The sequence below is a fragment of the Strongylocentrotus purpuratus genome, unplaced genomic scaffold (assembly GCF_000002235.5).
Source record: "Strongylocentrotus purpuratus isolate Spur 01 unplaced genomic scaffold, Spur_5.0 spur5_contig_850, whole genome shotgun sequence".
In the NCBI taxonomy this organism is placed as follows: domain Eukaryota; kingdom Metazoa; phylum Echinodermata; class Echinoidea; order Camarodonta; family Strongylocentrotidae; genus Strongylocentrotus; species Strongylocentrotus purpuratus.
In genome coordinates, this window is record NW_022145558.1 from 2,389,106 (window position 1) to 2,402,060 (window position 12,955).

A 12,955-nucleotide genomic window follows, 5' to 3' on the forward strand; every position below is an offset into this window, starting at 1 on the left:
GGCCGAAACGACCTAAGTTTCCGGGGGCGGACAAGGTATCAAAATATATGGCGGACGTAATAAGAGGACGTAGGAAGAAAAAGGAGCAGACAAAAAAACATTTTTGAAATTCAGACAAGGATTAAGAGTCGAAAACGGTACAACGAATCGTCTTCTTTCTCTTATAATTTAATGAAATGTCAGAGCTTCCGCGCTTCGCGCAGGAGGGGGGGGGGGGGACTGAATTGAGACAAGGATTAAGAGACGATAACGGTACAGCGAATCGTCTTCTTTTTTAAATGATTTTAATGAAACGTCAAAACTTTCGGGGGCGGGGGGTGGGGGGAGAAACTGAATGCAGAAACGGGTTAAAAGTCGAAAATGGTACACCTTGTTTCTTTATCTAATAATTTAATGAAACGTAAAGGCATCCGCGCTTTGCGCAAAAGGGGGAAAACTGAAATCAGACGAGGATTATTTTCGAAAACGGTACAACGAATCGTCTTGTTTCTCTAATAATTAAATAAAATGTCAAAGCTTCCGCGCTTCGCGCATGAGGCCGGGAACTGAATTCAGACGAGGATTAAGAGTCGAGAACGGTACAACGAATCGTCTTCTTGCTCTAATGATTTGATGAAACGTAACGCTTCTGCGCTTCGCGCGGGAGGGGGTGGGGAGGAGAGAGGAACTGAATTCAGACGAGGATTATTTTCGAGAACGGTACAACGAATCGTCGTGTTTCTCTAATGATTTAATGAATCGTAAAAGCTTCTGCGCTTCGCGCGGGAGGGGGGGGGGGCGGGAAACTAAATTCAGACGAGGATTAAGAGTCGAGAACGGTGCAACGAATCGTTTTCTTTCTCTAATAGCCAGGTGGCTTACCGTTATTGATCGAATATCGTTACACGGCTGATAAAAGAACCATTTTCGGTACAGGGCTTCCTAAGGACCTACTGAATGATATTAGCATAGGAGCCCTCGGTAAAAATTTAATATAAAGGTGTGGGGGCGGGGGCGTCATACCAAAGCCCCTAAATTATATATAAGGTAAAATAACATTGATTTGTTGTTGTACGAATGCAATTTTTGGTACAGGACTTTTTAGGACCTTCTGAACGATATTAAGGAAGGAGCCCCCGGCAAAACAATCACATAAGTGTGAAGAGGGTCGGGGCGTTGTTCTAGAGCCCCCGCGTTGATTTTTGTTTACCTTGATACTTTGCATACTCTCGGGTAGAATGTTGTGAATTGCCAGTAATTAGTCTTAACAACAGAACACGCTCATGTCAGGTGGCTAAGCGTTACTATCAACTAATCATAGCCTAGGAGACCTTCGGAATTTTTGGGAAAAAATCATGTAAAATACAGATTTCAAGTTAGCCGACATTTTTGACATAATTCTATTCATTCCTGGGTATCATAAAAAGTTAAAAATGGTTAAAAAATATTCGTGCAGAGGCCATTAAAAAAATTGAATTCAATTTTTGATGAATTGCAATACTACAAGTGAAATATACAAGCAGTTTCATCAAAGTAATTATTGAACTATAAACCTATATACAATGGGCTGCTGATGAAAAAAATGAATAAGTCTCGGGCATTTGTGGGACTGACCAGCTACATTGAGAAATCTGTGGACTCTGGAACTCTCCTCTTCGAGTTGAATGAGGTTCACTTTCTGTATGTGAATCGTCTATATTGGCTTCAGTATGCATGCGCTGATCAGAAGCAAGAGACTCATCACACAGTTATATCACTTTGGCATCAGCATTTCTTATGACAGCATTATGGAGATTGAGGAATAGATCGCAACTTCTACCTGTGAACGCTTTGTAGAAGATGGAGTGGTGTCTCCGGCTAGCCTCTGGAAAGGTGTGTTCACTGTTGGCGCCCTCGACAACCTAGACCACAACTCGAGCCACTTCCAAAACATCATTCCATGGGACTGGAATCAGTCTTTTAAAGTTGCCTACCAAGGACAAACCTGGTGAGAGCAGAGCACCTGTTGTGATACCACCTTCTGGAAATGAAAAGCATGCTCTTTCTTATACCTACGCCAATGTACCAGCCATAGCTTTGAAGACAACTGCTGTTGCGGTGCCAGAAAGTGAAGTGTTTCCACTCGAGAGGTGCTTTGATGCGGCCGCAGGAGGGGAACACAGCTGAGTAGAGCATTCACTGCCACTTCTAGAGGCAAAAGAACTCATCAGTGGAGATACCATTTAATGGGCTGCCTATCATGCCTCTAATCAACCTCCGGTAGAAGAACCTCCAGCACACTGTGCACTCCTTCCTCTGTTTTATGAGAAGTCTGCAACTCCTGCTGTGATTAAGCATGACAATGATGTCGAGAGGCAAGCTGTTGAATTTCTGAACTCAGAAATCCCGGTCAATACATTTGACCAGCCTCTGTTTGCCCTGGCAAAGTTTGTACAGTGGAAATGGCCAGACACCCATTGTGAGAGAGTGCATGTGGTTATGGTAGGTGGTCTGCAGGGTTCTAGGACAACTACCCCCTGGGCAATCACCCCCCGGAAAATTACCCCCGGAAAACTACCCCCAAAGGACAATTACCCCCTGGAATATTACCCCCCGGTGAATCACCCCCCGAGGACAACTACCCCCAAGGACAATTACCCCCTGGAAAATTACCCCCCGGAGAATTACCCCCACGAGGACAATTACCCCCCGAGGACAACTACCCCCCGAGGACAATTACCCCCTAGGACAATTACCCCCCGAGGACAATTACCCCCCGAGGACAACTACCCCCCGAGGACAATTACCCCCTAGGACAATTAACCCCCGAGGACAATTACCCCCTAGGTCAATTACCCCTCAAGGACAATTACCCCCCGAGGACAACTACCCCCCGATGATAATTACCCCCCGAGGACAATTACCCCCCCCCCCCCCCATTGACAACTTCCCCCGTGGACAATCAGGATTCAATAGCAAAAGACGATCTGACACATTGAGAGATGGCTACGAGCCCATAAGATCCCCTGCATGACCCCATATTCTTTCAAATAGCACGTTGTCTTTCTCATTACTACACATTTCCCTTTTATTATAATTTATGCAACGCCAGCGCGGTTGCTAATTTCCACGAAGGATGTAAGTTTTAGGTAATTGTCCAGCGCTTTTCAAAATGCATAGAAATACATTTCTCTGGAGCAGCGTTATTTTAGCTTTTTGTTAGTCACGGTACCCCATTAAGACATGAAAAGTTTCTCCCAAATCCCAAAGTCTTTACAGACTATTAATTTTGCATGACTCTGGCTCTCGTCAAGTACTTTGCACACACGTATGGGCACATTTAAGAATAAAAAAACATTTTCAAACTGGTAAAAAAATAGTTTGTAATCCACACACTAGAAACTATTTAAAGTACTGTATGCGGGCACCTTGCCGCCGAATGTACATAAAAAAGTAATATATTCGGTCATGACCTTGATACACTAATATGAGGATATTCGGGCCTCTAGTTGCCCTTATTTGCCTTGCTGTCAAAATATTGTCAGCGAGCGAGGAAGGAAGACACTTTAGTATCTTCCAAATTTTATTTTCTCTTGTAATTACATATTTTAACCGTATTTGATTTTTTTTACAAAATCAATGTTTTCCAAATCATTCTCTTGCGGCACCCCGGTTGAAAAACGCTGTGCTGGAGTTACAAAATCAAATGAGATGAATTACCAGAGAGCGGATATTTATTTTCTTTTGACATGGCACCGTACATATAACTTGAAGGCAATTTCTATTTCAAAATAATTTAACGTACACGAAAACATATTATACTTCAACAGAAATAAATAAATAACGTGAAGAAAACCTTAATTATGGATCACGGCATGGATGAGGGCCCATTTTACATACACAGACAAATACACGATCAGCTGATGAAAAAGTTACAGAGGATGCATAAAGGAACTTACATCCTAATTTCTGTGTTGTGCCATTGATGGTGAGAGAGGCTGTAACGCGTACTCATCTGCGCGCAATGTATTGTTTAATTTCTAAGAAATGTAATTTCTAAGAAATGTAATTTCTGTTCTTTACTCGGTAGCAAAACTACAGGGGAATTGGGTAACCTCCACCCCCCCCCCCCATATCGAATTGAATAATTTGAAAAGACTGAAATGAAGGTTTATGCAATTTTCTGTAAATAGCAATTTGGAGAGAAGCTTGCGTTATACGTCACAGTCTTATAATTTCCTCGGGAATGATTGTCATTGGGGGTAGTTGTCCTCCAGGGGTTATTGTCCTCGGGGGGGGGGGGGGAGTTGTCGTCGAAGGGGGAGGGGTAGTTGTACTCGGGGGTAGTTGTCCTCGAGGGTAATAACAATAATAATAATAATAATAACTAGACATATAATACTTGTTTGGAACAAGTATAGGTGGGCTGGTCAACTTAAATTTGAGACAAAATAGAGCAAAAATAAGCGAGATACTGCTTAAAAATTCTTGAAAAACAATATCATGTAGTTTCATGACGTGAACGAAATTCACCTTCTATAGGGATAACGCAAATTATGAAGGCCTTTTGACATGAGGCCTTTAATCGAGATTTTCACTATGATGACGTCATCAAAATGAAAAATGGTTACTACTAAGCTTGTAGAGAATTGTCTTAGCTACAACATATCGAAATTTTGAAGAAAATTGATCAATATTTACAGACATACAATCAATTTTCCATAAATATGCTGACGTCATAATATGCAAATTCGTATTTTGAGTTCCAAGGCCATTGTGATGATGTCACGATACACTTAATGGCCAAATGAGACATGAAATCATATCTCCGACTCATACTCTATCTAAATATGAAAAAAAATTGAGGATCCCGGTGCATTCCAAAGAGCTATAATGGATTTTGTATAGGTATGTTTTTGCCCATTATATGCTATGTATTATAAGAGCTCGCGCGCACGGACATTTATCTTGAATTTACGCTCATCTTAAAATTAATGGTCATAAAGAGATGAACATAGTAACAAATTGTTTGAAAAAATATGGGAATTATCATGAAAGAAAACAAAATGGCGATTCTACGTTGTGTAATGGTGTTACGCGCGAAAACGCGCGCGCATGCGTGTGTGCGCGATTTTTTATAAAATGCTTAAAATGACCTGAAACGTATGCAAAAAAAATTTAAGACGATTTTGAGCATTTAAATTTTTTGCGCGCGTACTGACGCGCGGACGTACGCGCACGCGCGCGTTTTTTGACCTGAATTTGACCGGACTGATATTGACCTTGATCATGATAAATATAAATGAGAAATTACTTTTGGTTATGAAGATATGATCATGAGTTGATTTTCCAAAAAATTCACAAAATGGCGCCTAGATGACGTCATCAGTCAAGGTCAAGGTCGAAAAATTTGCTGTGTTTTGTGAATATGCCTATACATATGTGTGTTAAATTTTAAGATATTTGATTGAGCCATTTTCAAATTATCTTGCAACAAAAAAATGGGTCGAAATAAGAAAAATAAATAAATAAACTAGACATATAATACTTGTTTGGAACAAGTATAGGTTGGCTGGTCAACTAAAATTTGAAAACAAAATAGAGCAAAAATAAGCGAGAAACTGCTTAAAAATTCTTAAGAATCAATATCATGAAGATTCATTACGTGAACGAAATTCACCTTCTATAGTCATGACACGCAAATTGTGAAATTTCTGACATGAGGCCTTTAATCGAAGTTTTCACTCTGATGACGTCATCAAAATGAAAAATGGTTACTATTGAACTTGTAGAGAATTATCTTAGCTACAACATATCGAAATTTTGAAGAAAATCGATCAATATATACAGAGATACAATCAATTTTCCATAAATATGCTGACTTCATAATATGCAAATTCATATTTTTAGTTCCAAGGCCATTATAATGATGTCACGGTACACTTAATGGCCAAATGAGACATAAAATCATATTTCCGACTCATACTCTATCCAAATATTTAAAACAAATTGGGGTCTAGGTGCGTTCCAAAGAGCTATAATGGATTATGTATAGGCATGTTTTTGCCCATATATGCTATGTATTACATAGGCTCGCGCTCACAGACATTTATGTTAAACGGACGCTAATTCCGTTATTAATAGTCAAAAAGAAATAAACCAGTAGCACATTACATTAGGGAATGTGTTCTAGACGTGCTGTAACTTCCACCCCACTTGTTTTCATTTATACTGTACATGTATTACATAGGCTCGCGCTCACAGACATTTATGTTAAACGGACGCTCATTCCGTTATTAATAGTCAAAAAGAGATAAACATGGAATCAATTTGTTTGTAAAAACATGTGGAATATCATGAAAGAAGAAAAAATGGCGATTCTATGTTGTGTATGGTTTTACGCGCGAAAACGCGCGCGCATGCGCGTGTGCGCGATTTTTTTAATAAAATGCTTAGAATGGCCTAAAACGTATGCAAAATAATTTTGAGACTATTTTGAGCATTTTGAAATTTTGCGCGCGCACTGACGCGCGGACGTACGCGCATGCGCGCGTTTTTTTACCTGAAATTGACCGGACGGATAACGACCTTGATCATGATAAATATGAATCAGAATTGACTTTTGGTTATGAAGATATGATCATGAGTTGATTTTCAGAAAATTTCCCAAAATTGCGCCTAGATGACGTCATCAGTCAAGGTCAAGGTTGAAAAAATGTATGTGTTTTGTTCCAATGCCTATACATATGTGTGCTAAATTTTAAGACATTTGATTGAGCCATTTTAAAGTTATCTTGCTCACAAAAAAGTGGGTCGAAATAAGAAAAATAAATAATAAATAAATAATAAACTAGACATGTAATACTTGTTTGGAACAAGTATAGGTGGGCTGGTCAACTAAAATTTGAGACAAAATAGAGCAAAAATAAGCGAGATACTGCTTTAAAATTCTTAGAAAACAATGACGTGAACGAAATTTACCTTTTATAGGCATAACACGCAAATTATGAAATTTTTGACATGAGGCCTTTAATCGAAGTTTTCACTCTGATAACGTCATCAAAATGAAAAAGTGATCATTGAGCTTGTAGAGAAGTGTCTTAGCTACAATATATCGACATTTTGAAGAAAATCGATCAATATTAACAGAGATACAATCAATTTTCCATAAATATGCTGACGTCATAATATGCAAATTCCTATTTTAAGTTCGAAGGTCATTATGATGATGTCAGAATTTTTTTGTAGCCAAATGAGACATTAAATCATATTTCCGACTCATTCTCTATCAAAATATGAAAAAAAATTGGGGGACCAGTTCCATCCCAACGAGTTATAATGGAATTCGTATAGGCATGTTTTTGCCCATATATGCCATGTATTACAAGAGCTCGCGCGCACGCACATTTGTCTTGAATGGACGCTCATCTTGATCTAAATGGTCATAAAGAGATAAACATGGTACCAAATTGTTTGAAAAAATATGAGAAATATCATGAAAGTAAAAAAATGGCGATTCTATGTTGTGTAATGGTGTTACGCACAAAAACGGGCGCGCATGCGCGTGTGCGCGATTTTTTACAAAATGCTTGAAATGGCCTGAAACGTATGCAAAATAAATTTGAGACGATTTTGAGCATTTTAATATTTTGCGCGCGCACTGACGCGCGGGCGTACGCGCATGTGCGCGTTTATTGACCTGAAATTGACCAGACTGATATTGACCTTGATCATGATAAATATGAATGAGAAATAACTTTCGGATATGAAGATATGATCATGAGTTGATTTTCACAAAATGGCGCCTAGATGACGTCATCAGTCAAGGTCAAGATTGACAACGTTATTTTGATTTCTCTATATGCCTATACATATGCGTGCCAAATTTCAAAGCATTTAATTGAACCATTTCAAAGTGATCTTGCTCACAAAAAAGTGGTTCGAAATAAGAAAAATAAATAAATAAATAAATAATAAATAAAGGCGATTTTAACAAAAATATAAGGTGGTCTGTATTAGATACAGCCCACCTGATAATAATAAAGGCAATTTTAACAAAATTATAAGGTGGTCTGTATTAGATACAGCCCACCTAATAAAGGCGATTTTAACAAAAATATAAGGTGGTCTGTATTAGATACAGCCTACCTGATAATAACGTTTTATTTACCCAGGGTAGCCACTTCAGTTATGAAACTGCTCTTTCAGCGGGCCCTGCATAACATAACATAATTATTACTACCCTTCTCCAATCTAATATGCTGAGCGCCTAGCTAGAAGGCAGAAGGTCCCATTGTTATAAGTCTTTGGTATGACTCGGCCGGGGTTCGAACCCACGACCTTCCGTACATGAGACGGGCGCTCTAACCACTGAGCCGCCAGGCCCAGTAGTGTCCATGGGGGGGGGGGGGGGGGTAATTGTCCTCGGGGGTAGTTGTCCTCGGGGGGTAATTTTCCTCGGGGGGTAATTGTCCTCGGGGGTAGTTGTCCTCGGGGGTAGTTGTCATTGGGGGGTAGTTGTCCTCGGGGGGTAATTGTCCCCGGGGGGTAGTTGTCCTCGGGGGGTAGTTGTCCTCGGGGGGTAATTCTCCGGGGGGTAATTTTCCGGGGGGTAATTGTCCTTGGGGGGTAATTGTCCTCGCGGGGTAATTCTCCGGGGGGTAATTTTCCGGGGGGTAATCGTCCTACGGGGGTAGTTTTCCGGGGGGTAATTTTCCGGGGGGTGATTGCCCAGGGGGTAATTGTCCTGATACGGGTCTGCAGACATGCAGAAATGGTAATATACAATACACTTGAAGATGTCTTAGAAAGTTCTGGCTTGACTACAGCCCTCACAGAGGCAAAGGTAGCGTCATCTGGCACGACCGACTCGTATCTGAAGGCAGCACACCTAACCCGAACTAGGCGCGCCTACCAAATCATTCTCTTGACTCTGCACAATCTTCAGAGTGAAGTTTTCATGCACAGCGAGCGCCCCAAAGATGAAGAGTCTGCCACGGCTTGGAGAAACAACATGCAGAGGAGAAGTCCTACTTTCATGTATTGGGACCTGATCATGAGATATGAACCCTCATTCTTATCTTCATCAGGGCTCACAAAGAGAAGAATTTTCCTTTTTATGTTGAAGTCTTGGAGGAACCCACACCACTGTTCTTTGCCTTGGATCATGTGAACTACTCACGGTGGATGCCAGTCCACATCAGAGATATGAAGTCCTTGCCCGACACTATCAAAGATGAGTTTGAGAATTTTCTCACTGGGTCCTTTCCAAGACAAGTAACAAAATCTCTGCAATCCCATTTGATCAAGCTCATGAGCAGGAGAACAAGATTTTGAAAGGTTCTTGTAGAGCTGTTGGACTCACAGAAAGCCCTGTGGCTTTCCGAAGATGGATGCTTTCGGGACCAGAGATGTCCAGGCTGCTAAAGCAATTCGAAGTAGAATACCTTACTGATGATGACACAGAAATCCCAGAGAACTTCCAGCATCATGAGCAGGTTCTCTCAAAACAGAAGAGCTTCCAGCGACAGATTGTCAGCCTCTCCGATACCATCAGACGAATGGGCAATCCTTTCTTGGATGATTTCTCAGAACTAGTAACTCTTGACAGTTGCAACTGCGAGGATGAATCAGTGGTAGCCGTATTGCACATATTGTAGGACACAGGCAGGAAACAGTACAAGAACTTTGTCAAGATTGTGCTTGATGTGCGCAGCCACTCCATCCATGACCAAATCAAGAGGAATTCTCTTGCAATTTTCAGTAAACCTAAAAGTAAGTTAACATCTAAGCAGGGGAAGAAGATCAAAGTGCATCAAACAACGTGACACTCTTCGGCAAGTTGTACATATCTTTGCAAAACCGGGATGGTGACTGGCAGAGAGTTCCTTTCCTCTCAGACTTTAACAAGCTTCATTTGCCCAGCACGAAGTCAGACCTGCTAAAATGTCTTGAGCAACCTGGTCAATCAGAGCCACCTTCAACCTATGACTGCAAATGGTGCCTTCATCATACAATGTCTGCCCACTACCCGTGTCAGCACCTTCCATGAGTATGCAGACCGGGAATTCGGCCTTTACCTGGAAAAGCAGCTTCAGGACGCCATGAGGTTGGATGTTGTGTGGGACGCATACATTCCAGATAGCTTGAAAGAATCTACCCGAGAAAAGAGAGGCAAGAGTGTGCGCAGGAAAGTATCGGGTGAGACCAAAGTACCAGGCAATTGAATGGACTTTCTCAGTGACCCACTCAACGAGAAAGAGGTGTTTGCCTTTTTGACTTCCAGGATTGAAGATTTCATCCTGCCGCCAGCCAAAGCTGTATATGTCACATCCAGGAAATCTGTGGCATCCATTGGTACTGGCATCCCCATGATTTCAAAAATTCCGAGGGGCTCCTATAGGCTATGATTAGTTGATAGTAACGCTTAGCCACCTGACATGAGCATGTTCTGTTTTGTAAAGACTAGTAACTGGCAATTCACAACATTCTACCCCAGAGTATGCAAAGTATTAAGGTAAACATAAACAAAATCAACGCGAGGGCTCCGGATCAACGCCCCGACCCTCTTCACACTTATGTGATTGCATTCGTACAAGAAGAAAAAAAAAATCATTGTTATTTTACGATATTAATTATTTGGGGACTAGGGGACGACGCCCCCACCCCACACCCTTTTCGGAAATTGTTGCAAGGGGTTCCTACCCTAATGTCTTTCAGTAGGTCTTAAGGAAGCCATGTACAGAAAAGGTTGTCCTAAACCACAAATCAATGTGATCTTACATGATATATAATATGGGGGCTCCGGTACGACGCCCCCGCCCCCAATTCACACCTATTTTAATGTTTTGTTGGGGTCTTCTACCCTAACATCATTCAGAAGCTCCTAAAAAGCCCTGTACCCAAAATCACATTCGTACAACAACAAATCAATGTTATTTTACCTTATATGTTACTTAGGGGCTCCGGGATATTAACGCACCCGCCCTTAACACCTTTAAATCAATTTTTACCGAGAGCTCCTAGGCTAATATCGTTCAGTAGGTCCTAAGGAAGCGCTGTACTAAAAATGGCGCTTTTATCCGCAGTGTAACTATAATTTCGCTAAGCCACCTGACTATAATGATATAATGAAACGTCAAAGCTTCGGCGCTTTGCGGAGGAGGTAGGGGAAATCGCCCCTCCCTACACCCCCTCCCTCCCCCATTACGTCAATGCTGGTCACCATTACGTACCAATACTTTGCTCGCATAATTTAGAATTTGGTCGCCCCCCCCCCTAAGAAATCCTGGATCCGCGCCTGCTTTAAACATTCACGGAAGCCTGAGCAAACTCACATTTTATCATTCCTCTTTTTCTAATGACAAATGGTGTCTTCGAACAGGACATCCTGGTCAAATGAAAACGTTGAACTCGATTAAGAGGTACTGGTAGTATCATTTACACTATGATAACCTGACGGCATTTTGAATACAAACACACACACATGTATATTTATACATGTATATAAAATATGTATACAGGGTGTCTCATAATAAATGTATCAAGTTTTAATTGGCATGTTCTTAAAAATCACAAAGTCATTTGCAATGAAATCATGGTTAAACCTGGAATAGTGTCCCACAGTCATCATCCTATGCATTTCAAAAGAAGTTAAACGAATACTTCACAGTTATTATCGTTTTTGTAAATGTCACTTGGAAAACACTTTGAATAGCATCAATTTACAATATACGTTTACGTGGTGCTTGAATATTTCGTAGCAAGCTCTGATATCAACTTAAATTATTGATGCGAAATTAATATTTATCTAATTTTCATCATTAAGCGTCTCTAGTATCTCATATATAGAAGCATAGTGACCTTATCAAATAGAATTTTAAAATATATGGACAAATCTAGAGGTCATGTTAAGCACCGTTCATCGATCTTCTGAGAATGGATATCATAAAATCAATCTTTAGTACAAGTTTTTGAAGAGTTGAACAAGCTCCATCACTTCATCGGGCTTCATTACACACCCCCACACACATACATAACTATACATAGCCTATATATATATAAATATATATAGATATACCGTGTGAGTCAAAAAAAGTTTACACCTAAAAAAATGCTAATATTTTTTTTAATGATCTTTGAATAGTGAATTATTATACATCTTATGAAAGAGTGTTTTATCCCAAATCATTTGGTATCATTTTTGTGTAGTATGTGTTCACGTTTGGATGAACAGGAGGCATTGTTTGCGAGAGTCCATGCCTACAGCATGTATTATGTAGCGGAGTGAGAGAATGAATTGAATTGAATTGAATGAATCAAATGAAATGCATTGCATAAGCTTTTTGCAGAAGTTAAGTCACATACACACACACGCGCGCACAAATGTTCGTTGATATTTGATATTCGATATTTGATATGTGTGGCATGATTACATTTGTTAGGGATGTTATTTGGATCAGCAAGGACCGAATTAATACCCAAATCCCAATTGTTTTATTCAAACATCACATAAGCAACTTTGGCGAAAGTCGATTTTTGCACTCTCACAAAAAAATGCCTCCTGTTCATCCAAACGAGAACACATACCACAAAAGAATGATACCAAATAATTTGGGATAAAACACTCTTTCATAAGATAATTTACTGTTCATAGATGATTTTTAAAAATAATTAGCAATTTTCTAGGTGTAAACTTTTTCTGACACACACTGTATATATCGCAACTACCTTCCAATAATGATATCAAGGGCAATTTCAATACCCTATTGTATATCCTGTAGAGGTTACTTTAGATTACGTAATACGTTACAGTTATGTTCGCACATTTCAATAGTTTGAATTTAGGTTCAATTTCCGTAAGCAGTTGCGGTCGTTTTTATGTATTCATTTACATGTCGGATGTTTGTATGATCTTTGGCATTTCCACTGAATATGATATGCTGTTTTGAAACCATCCATTAAAATAACTGGCTAACGAAATCTGTTTAGATATCAC